The sequence below is a fragment of the Oncorhynchus keta genome, chromosome 4, assembly GCF_023373465.1.
Source record: "Oncorhynchus keta strain PuntledgeMale-10-30-2019 chromosome 4, Oket_V2, whole genome shotgun sequence".
NCBI lineage: Eukaryota > Metazoa > Chordata > Actinopteri > Salmoniformes > Salmonidae > Oncorhynchus > Oncorhynchus keta.
This window is the reverse complement of record NC_068424.1, coordinates 31,863,297-31,873,975: the sequence shown is the minus strand read 5'-3', so window position 1 is coordinate 31,873,975 and position 10,679 is coordinate 31,863,297. Positions and strand designations below refer to the sequence as shown.

Below are 10,679 nucleotides of genomic sequence, written 5' to 3'. Positions count from 1 at the left end.
ACGTATTGATCACATCTTTACTAATGCCGCAGAAATGTGCTTTAAATCAGTATTGAAATCCATAGGATGTAGTGATCACAATATAATAGCCATACTGTATCTAGGAAAACCAAAGTTCCACAGGCTGGTCCTAATATAGTGTATAAGAGGTTGTACAATAAGTTTTGTCGTGATCCATATGTTGATGATGTAAAGAATATTTGCTGGTCTGTGGTGTGTAATGAGGAGCAACCAGACGCTGCACTTGACACATTTATGGAATTGCTTATTCCAGTTACTAATAAGCACGCACCTATTAATAAAATGACTGTAAAAACTGTTGAATCCCCTTGGATTGATGAGGAATTGTATGGTTGAGAGGGATGAGGCAAAAGGTATGGCAAATAATCTGTTAGCCCAACTGAAAACATACTGCAAATTAAGAAATCATATGACTAAGCTAAATAAAAATAAACTATACTATGAAACAAAGAGAAATTATATAAAGAATGTTAGCAAAAAGCTTTGGGGCACCTTACATGAGATTTTGGGGAAAAAAGCCAACTCGGCTCCATCATTCATTAAATCATTGATGGCTCATTTATCACAAAACTCACTGATATTGCCAAGTACTTTAATTACATTTTCGTTGGCAAGATAAACAAACTTAGGGATGACATGCCAGAAATAAACGCTGACACTACACATTCAAGTATTTCGGACCAAATTAATTGGCAAAAATTCTGTAAAGTCAGTGTCCAGATTTTTTCTGCTTTTGGCCACTAGATGCCCCCATTGTGCTTTTTGACCCTTTTGTTTTCCCTTGTTTCCAGTTATTATTTGCACCTGTGCCTCGTTTCCCTTGAATGTATTTAAACACTTAGTTTTCCTAAGTTCTTTGCTCTGTGTTTGAATGTTAGCACCCAGTGATGCTGTGAACATTTGTTGCTCCAGTTGGACTCTATGGTATTCAGTTTTTGTTTTTTTACCCCTTTTTCGTGGTGTCCAATTGTTGTAGTAGCTACTATCTTGTCTCCTCCCTGCAACTCCCGTACGGGCTCGGGAAAGACGAAAGTTGAAAGTCATGCGTCCTCCGATACACAACTGACAGGGGGTGCTGTATTGAAAAATGATTTAGTGTAACGGCATTCCTCCTCTTCTGAGACCAATGCGCAGCAAGTGTCCATAATGTTTATTTTAAGATATTAACTGAACACTATGAAATACAAAACGTGAATGAAAACCGAAACAGTACCGTGTGGCAACAAACACTCACACGGAAACAAACACCCACAACTCAAAAGTGAAACCCAGGCTACCTAAGTATGATTCTCAATCAGAGACAACTAACGACACCTGCCTCTGATTGAGAACCATACTAGGCCGAAACAGAAAACAAACAGACTTCCCACCCTGACTCTTACGGATACCAGTATCATGTGTGTGTGTGTGTATCATGGGTTCTTTTCTCTCCTTCTCCCCTGACAGGTGAAAATCATCACTCCCCAATCAGTCACCAATCCAATCATCAATCAGAAGACACACCTCCTCCTGTTTCCTACCCTTTCCCTTGGTTTAAAAACCCTGTCAGTTGTTTGCTCTAGAGCTCAATCTCTTTGTAAATGCCATGTCTGTAGGGCTATGTGTTTCACACTCTCTTTGTGTATTGACCTCTTGTTTGAGCACCTCTATAGCACTTTGTCATCATCTGTGAGTATTGTTTTGGTAATGGTGTTTGTTTGCTGGTGGGAAAAGGGGAACCCAAGACAAGTCGCCCATGGGCATACACTACCCGTAGGTAGACTTTGTTAAATACACTAGTTAGAACTGGGCAGACCACCTACTATATTTCTGGTTCGTTAGTGTTTGTTAAAGTAGGCTAGTCTAACTTAGGGGTGGGTGTTTTGAATACTTGTTTCTTTCCTTGGGTCCAGTTCAGCCCCTTTTCCTGCTCCCCCCATTACCGTGTTTATTAATAAACCCTGAGTTTGACGGTAGATCTCAGTAGTCGTGGTTATTTCGTTCTCACTTTTACTTTGTCACAATTATAATTTGCATGAGTTATGTTACGGGTCTCATTACCATCCCCCTAGACTGTCGGGCCAAAAGGGATTTGTAACACTGACCATACTAAATAAAGACAAATCAAAGGAAATAAAGGTTAGGAAGTTATGGAAATGCATTTATTAATGTCTACATTTGTTTTTGACACTTATTGTATTAGACACCTTAATGCATACTTTCAATTTATAAATGGTATTATGTGAGCATAAAATAATTAGAGTAAGAATGTTGCTGTTCCCCCTCAATCTTTTTTTGGTCCTTTTGAATTGAAATACTGCTGAATTCCATTCATTCTGTCATGTGTCCTGCCTCTAGGTCACCAGGCTGCTTGTTATGGAGCACACCTGTCGCCATCAGACTCACCTGGACTCCATCACTTCCCTGATTACCTTCCCTATATATGTCACTCCCTTTGGTTCCTTCCCCAGGCGTTATTGTGTCTGTGTGTTTTTTATTTTGTATTATGTTGTGTTTATTTATTAAAACACTCACTCCCTGAACTTGCTTCCCGACTCAGCGCACATCGTCCCACATTATTATGGAGGACTGCTCATACTGGGGAGTGTCAATATTCCCGACTGGTGGATTCAAAGCCTCTCATTGGCCAGTACATAGCATTAACAATCTAGGGTTTATAATACATTGTTTTCACAGCCAGACTTTCCCGACTAGATAGACTGTATGGCAGTGCACTGACTGGTTTTATGTATATTTTGTAATTTGCCAATCTTAGCTAGATCTAACATTGCGTGAGTAGGTCCTCCTTGGCAAAAAAACATTAACTAAATTACAGATTTCTTGATTATTTTCTTAGAATTATTACTTTTTTAGGGAAATTTATATTTTTAGGAAGTGGCTATGTTGTTGCTACGGAGACTCAGGAGGGACAAACAGTACCTGCCAGGGTATGATATGCTAACATAACACACCCACATCTAACCACATGCTAGCATTCCTTACTGAGTAATCTTCAAAATTAGGAAAATCAGTGCAGTCACCCTTTAAACATGTCTGCCCAACTAGAAATACTATACTCAGGTAGGCTTCGTTACCTTTTTACAGAATATTGTTAAAGAATTTGAAATTCCACGTGAAAGTTGTTTAAAAAAATAAAATGTACCACATGTTTGTTTTTTGTTGTGTAACATGTGAACTCTTAATTTAATACATGTGAACAACTGACCAAACATGTGCCTCTAGCTTTTTTGTGACATTTTCAGCTCACTGAAAATGTGATTTTTTTTTTTTTTTTTAAATGTGAAAATACAACCTAATGTGTAAATAGGTGATGTTGCTAAATGCTTGGAAATTACATTGATCTCACATACAGTATGATCCAAAATCTAAAAGCCAACTAGTTCAGTGACTTGGAGGGCTTTGCTTTGATTGTTTAAAATAATGTATCATGGTATTTCTTTCTGTAGACTAGCGGATCAGGTGGAGTTCAGGAGAGTTCACATTTAATTTCCATGCTCCCTGAATCTATGAGCTTGTACAAGAATAATTAAGTTATAGTATCAAGACAGTCTGCATCCCAATTGGCAAACTATAACCTTCATAGTTTATTGCCTTGGTGCTGGTAAAAAGTAGCGGACTATAAAGGGAACAGGGTGCCATTTGGGTTTACCTAGATCTCAAGGAGTGTGTAAACGACGCTATTCTGCTCCTGTAAAACCTGTCGGGAGACGGGTCATCAATCAATGCAGGCATCGACTTGATTACCAGGACAGAGTACTGAGGAACATTCGTCATTTTTATGTCTCTCCGTTCAGCGACACAGAACACCATAAAAAGGCTTCATATATCATATAACTCTACCCAGTGGGCTTACATGCCAAACTGAACCACGTGTTCACCCAAACCTACAGCACATACACTATATATACAAAAGTTTGTGGACATCCCTTCAAATTAGTGGATTTGGCTATTTCAGCCACAGCTGTTGCTTACAGGTGTACAAAATCGAGCACACCGCCATGCAATCTTCATAGAGAAACACTTACTGGACTTACTGAAGAGCTCAGTAACTTTCAATGTGGCACCGTCATAGGATGCAATCTTTCCAACAAGTCAGTTGCCAAAAATGCATAGTGCCAACTGTAAGGTTTGGTGGAGGAGGAATAATGGTCTGGGGCCTTATTTCCATTGAAGGGTAATCTTAACGCTACAGCATACAATGACATTCTAGATGATTCTGTGCTTCCAACTTTGTGGCCACAGTTTGGGGAAGGCCCCTTTATGTTTCAGTGTGACAATGCCCCCGTGCACAAAGCGAGGTCCATACAGAAATGGTTTGTTGAGATCGGTGTGGAAGAACTTGACTGGGCTGCACAGAGCCCTGACTTTAACCTGATCGATGATATTTGGGATGTATTAGAACGCCGACAGCTAGCCAGGCCTAATCGCACAACATCAGTGCACAACCTCACTAATGGTCTTGTGGCTGAATACGAGCAAGTCCCTGCAGCAATGTTCCAACATCTGGTGGAAAGCCTTCCCAGAATAGTGGAGGCTGTTATAGCAGCAAAGGGGGGGGACCAACTCCATATTAATGGCCATGAGTTTGGAATGGGATATTCGACGAGCAGGTATCCACATACTTTTGGTCATGTAGTGTATATAAAATAGCCGACAATGGGGTTTTTAAAATAATCTAAGACAGCACAAGGTGCTTAAATTACTTCAAAATTTAGCACTCAATTGCTTAAAAATCTGAAATGTTCTCAAATTGGTACTTAAAAACTACAAAAACTATTTTTAAAATGTATTGGTCTTGCAAATTAACTGCTGAGTTTAATTTCCTCACGTGTTTCGCGCTCTGGTTGCCAGCCGAGATCGCTCATTCCACCCACACTGCCCCTCAGCCAGGCAGGTACAGAACTGACTGGCTGAGTGGCAGTTTGGCACTGCCAAACGTCACATTGATATCTAAAGTGCTGGGCAAATGTCGATTCCATCCTGCCTGGCAGGATATTGATGTTTATGCATAGGTTTTGCTCGACCCAACCAGGGATGTAAATGGAGGGTAAATGCATGTAAACATAGTTGAATCACCTTTTTTATATGTGAAATTACTCACCTTTTGTCGTGACATCTCATAGCTAGTTAATTCTCACAAAAGTGAGAACTGCTCTAGATTGGAAATGTACATTACTGAGTGTAATGCCATGCTGGCTTTATGGAAATGATATACAATATATGGGGCAGAATATCGTTCAGTAAATAATACAAACCTAGTTCTGCCTAGTTGTACATAACGTTAGCTAGCTAGCTCATACAGCAGTCAAACCCGGCTTTCTAATGTGTACGTTCATTATTCTGAACTAAAGTAGCTAGCTAACTTGACAGCTAATGTCATGGAAGCTATTCACAGAAGACCATAATTTTTATTTTGTTATGCATTAGTATTTTATATTATCACATTAATTATTTCGATATATATTCAGAACCAAACATCAACCCAACTTTTACCTTTTGCCTCATTCAAACTTGGCATGAATGTTTTCAGCTGCAATTGCGACATTCCCCAAAGAACTCCAGTAACAAATGGGGATTCCTCAATGAACCCAAGCCCTAACCCTAGCTGAACTTTAACCTTTTGGGGCTGTTTTTCATTGCCAAGAACCCTAAGATTCTTCAAGGATCTTTGAGGATCTTAGAACTAATAGTTGAAGCCCACATTTTTTGAGTGTATTTCAAATGTGCATCTACATCAAGTCAATCGGAGGACTGTTATTTGTGCCAGAAGGGTGTGCACTGGAATCGAACACACGCCGACAAGGTAGGCTTATACGTGCACGCCGAATGTAGCAGGCCTAATCACTAGACCACCAGAGGCTACGATTGAACTCAATTTTGACAGGACATTCGTAACCTTTGGATATGCTACACTTGTATCTATCTTGTTATTAAGCTATATAAAACGACGGTTGTTGATGTGTATGATTTCAGATACATTTTTGTACATTGGAATCTTGTGGTAATAGAACCTAAGCTCAGCATTTGAGTGAGCGAGAGAACCTTATTTTGAGAGCCCTGATCCCATTGATTCGACTGCCCCTGCACAGAGAGAAAGAGAACTGCTCATGTTCAGCCTTCTCAACAAGGCTCATTTGAATTCTCAGCATCAAAAGAGTGATCAAGTTAAGATCCGACATATGTATGTTCATCATTTAACTTGGGAGATAATATTTTGACAGACTAACCATGGAAAAGGGTACTGGTCTAGTTCTAGTCCAAGGTCATGGCAACACAGCAACCTGGGGCCATACGTGCAAAGCATCTCAAGAGTATCAGGCTCCATCTGTTAATGTAATCTTAGTAATCTACAAGACAAAGTGAACCTTGATGCATAAGCTACCCGGAGTCTTCAACCTAGATACAGCTAATGCTGGGCAGACACTACATGGCTTAACAACTTGGACGTGCTCACATTTACCGATTTCCTCGTCCCAAATCTTTCATTCCGTCCATCCTCAACCCCAGGACGTGGATGCTCACATTACACAATGATTCCCTAGTTGATCCTGCCCAGCATTTCTCAGTTGTCATAGGAAAACAAAAGGCTGACAGGCAAACAGGGTATTCACTAGTTAACACATCCACAAATTGCTAAACATCACCTAATTCTATCATTTCTCGGAAAAAATCGGATTTTAACCCTAACATCACCACACTGCTACGGTTTTGAGGTCAGTTGGATGTATTGGCAAATTCTGTAAAATGATGTTGGAGGCTGTGTATGGTAGAAAAATTAACATGACATTCTCTGGCAACCTCTCTGGAGTCAACATGCCTATTGCACGCTCACTCTAAACTTGAGACATCTGGAGCATTGTGACAAAACTGCACGTTTTAGAGTGGCCTTCTATTGTCCCCAGCACAAGATGCACCTGTGCAATAATCATGCTTTTTAATCATCAGGCAGTTTGTGTTCCAATATTCTCACACAACTGATATCACAGTGAAGCGTCACAAGGTGTCGCCCTAGACCGTGTTATCAGTAAATCTGCCTCACTCAGTCTAAGGAGAACCAGAGACTAGTGGGCAGAAGGAACAAAAAACATAAATCCAACATCAACAGTTATATAACACAAGGTGTTATCATATAAAAGTAAATACAAAAGTGGCATGTGGGAAAAATGGCGCCAACAAAGAGGGTTGCCGTGCTTCTTGCTCTTAGGAAACTTTGCAGTATTACATTATTAGCCCAGAAAATGTTTTGTGTTATTACATACAGCCGGAAAGAATTATTGGATATCAGTGGGGTGTTAACTAACCAGCACTACCAGCATTACGACCAGGACTATGACTTTCCCTAAGCGGATCCTTTGTTCGCACCCCCCAAGGCAACTGAACTGATTCTAGAGGCCGACCCAAAACGGAGGAGAGGTAGTCGGAGTGTTCTTCTAGTCCGACTTAGGAGGCGTGCACACCACCCGCAACTTCCGAGTATATTACTCGCAAATGTTCAGTCTTTGGATAATAAAGTTGATGGGCTCAGGGTGAAGGTTTCTTTCCAGAGACACATCAGGGATTGTAACATACTCTGTTTCTCAGAAACATAGCTTTCTCTGGATATACTGTCTAAGTCCGTCCTGCCAGCTGGGTTCTCAGTTCATCGTGCAGACGGGAATAAATATCTCTCCGGGAAGAAGAACGGAGGGGGTGGGGCAAATTTTAGAAAAAGGCTGTCGAGAGTTCTATCAACAAATCGACTGTAGTACTCGTGCTGCTAAAACACTCAACCACTGCTACTCTAACTTCCGGGATGTCTACAAGGCCCTCCTCCCTCACCCTCCTTTCAGAAAATCTGACCACGACTCCATTTTGCTCCTCCCTTCCTATAGGCTGAAACTCAAACAGGAAGTACCTGTGCGAAGGACTATTCAACGCTAGTCTGACCAATTGGAATCCACGCTTCAAGATTGTTTAGATCTGTTTAGATCGGGTAGCTTCCGAGACTAACATTGACAAATATACTGATACGGTGACTGAGTTTATCAGGAAGTGTATAGGAGATGTTGTACCCACTGTGACTATTAAGTCTATCCTAAACAGAAACCCTGGATAGATGGCAGCATTCGTGCAAAACTGAATGTGCGAACCACTGCATTTAACAATGGCAAGAAGACTGGGAATATTGCAGAATACAAACAGTGTAGTTATTCCCAAGGCAAGCAAACAGGAAAAACGTCAGTATAGAGACAAAGTGGAGTCGCAATTCAACAGCTCAGACACAATACTTTTGTGGCAGGTTCTACAGACAATCACAGACTACAAAAGGAAAACAAGCCATGTTGCCATGTCACGGACACAGACGTCTTGCTTCCGGACAAGCTAAACACCTTCTTCAACTTCTTCGCCTGTTCATCCCGTTATCATCCAGAAGGAAAGGCCAGTACAGGTCCATCAAAGCTGGAACCTAGAGACTAAAAAACTCAAGGCCATCAGACTGTTAAATAGCCATCACTAGCACATTAGAGGCTGCTTCCTATATACATAGCCTTGAAATCACTGGCCACTTGAATAAATGTAACACTAGTCACTAGTTTTTACGATGAAAATGAACTTCCCCAAACTTGAAACTCATGCGCTGCTTATATATGCCAGTTAGGCTCCACATAAGTTATTTGGCCACTTTAGTTGTGATACAAACCTTGTTAAAACAGGGGCAGCATGAACAATACATGTCATCTATGCACTTAAATAGTGAATGGAGGACGCTTTTCCCGGTCGTTTATTATCATGCTGGCCAGGTATTTTTAGTTTATTTAAACCTTATTTAAACTAGGCAAGTCAGTTAAGAACAAATTCTTATTTACAATGACGGCTGACGAAAAGGCAAAAGGCCTCCTGCAGAGACGGGGGGCTGGGATTAAAAATTAAATAAAACACACATCACTACAAGAGAGACAACGCAACACTACATGAAGAGAGACCTAAGACAACAACATAGCAAGGCAGCAATACATGACAACACAGCATGGTAGCAAGACAACATGGCAGCAGCATAACATGGAAGCAGCACAAAACATGGTACTGACATTATTGGGCACAGACAACAGCACAAAGGGCAAGAATGTAGAGACAACAATACATCACGCAAAGCAGCCACAACTTTCATTAAGAGTGTCCATGATTGAGTCTTTGAATGAAGAGATTGAGATAAAACTGTCCAGTTTGGTTGTTTGTTGCAGTTTGTTCCTGTCGCTAGCTGCAGCGAACTGAAATGACGAGTGACCCAAGGATGTGTGTGCTTTGGGGACCTTTAACAGAATGTGACTGGCAGAACGGGTGTTGTATGTGGAGGATGAGGGCTGCAATAAATATCTCAGATAGGGGGGAGTGAGGCCTTGACGCCTGTTTGTGACCTCTGATGCCCAGATAGAGGCATATACACTGGTTAGGGTTAGGTGTTTGGTGGAGCAAACAAAGACACACAGAGGAAGATAGGAGAGAGAAGCTATGAGTAGCAGACCAAGACGCGACTGTGGACTTTGTTGTAAACAGAATCTAGTGCGGCTAGATCGACATTTGAAGTCTGTACATGCACTTAAGTTCGGTACTATGGAATGGACGAATGCTATGCAATTTAGCCGGATTTCGACTGAGAAATGGAAAGAGGCCCACATGGAAAGAGGGTAGCCTATTTTAGACTATGAAAAAAGACAACAGACATTGCATTCCAGCTTTAAAACCTCAAACAGCAAGCCATGCAGGTGTGGAAGGATGGTGTAAACATTCATTCTGTCTGATTAGTTGATTAGAAACAGAATTCACAGAAACGTATCAAACTTGCTCCATTCCTGAACATATATATATATACAATTTTAGACCACAGTCTGTCTAGCTCTCTCTCTCTCCTAGATTGCCCATCCAAAGTGGTTTCCAAGGTTATTGTTCTGTTAAAGGTCTCTCAGATTCATTTCACACCTCTGAGTGGGGGTTTCAGTCTCCCTGAATAGAAAATGTAAATATGGAAAATAAAGGATCCCTATTGTGTGCAGATTTTGCATAAAGAACCAGGAAAACATATCTCACCAGAGTGTGCATGAAGACAGAATCAAAATAAAAAATTCACCAGGAAGTGAGCAAATCCCACGATTTGATGATTGAGTATCTTTGGCACTGCAGTATCATTGACTACAAAACACTCAGCTATGTTGTGACACAACCGGACAAAGTCCAACCTTTGATTAAGGATCTTGAAAAACTGGGTGGTTTTGTGGACGGACCCCCATTGATAGAGGGCCGTAGTAGGGTGGTCACATAGTGAGCATGGATATCTGGAACACTGGTAAGTGCATTTAGAACCATATTTTTTTATTTTATTTAACAGTATATATATTTCATAAAGTCATCCATTAAGAGAGAGAGAGTGTGTGTGTACATTCTAGGCCCAGAATGAGGCCTGACCTGAATTTAATGTGCTTAAATGCATTTAGAACCATGTTTTCCTTGTTTTAGTGTTGGTCAGGACGTGAGCTGGGTGGGCATTCTATGTTGTGTGTCTGGTTTGTCTATTTCTATGTTTGGCCTGATATGGTTCTCAATCAGAGGCAGGTGTTAGTCATTGTCTCTGATTGGGAACCATATTTAGGTAGCCTGTTTTGTGTGGGGTTTTGTGGGTGATT

The 10,679-nt window shown here is 40.8% G+C and overlaps 1 long non-coding RNA gene across 1 annotated transcript; it reads left to right on the top strand.

Moving 5' to 3' along the window:
• Nucleotides 1-1,540: 1,540 nt before the first annotated feature.
• LOC127916194 (uncharacterized) lies at nucleotides 1,541-2,543 on the top strand. Its single transcript, XR_008093811.1, has 3 exons — nucleotides 1,541-1,689; nucleotides 2,073-2,139; nucleotides 2,359-2,543. It is a non-coding gene; the product is annotated as an uncharacterized LOC127916194 (long non-coding RNA).
• Nucleotides 2,544-10,679: the final 8,136 nt, after the last annotated feature.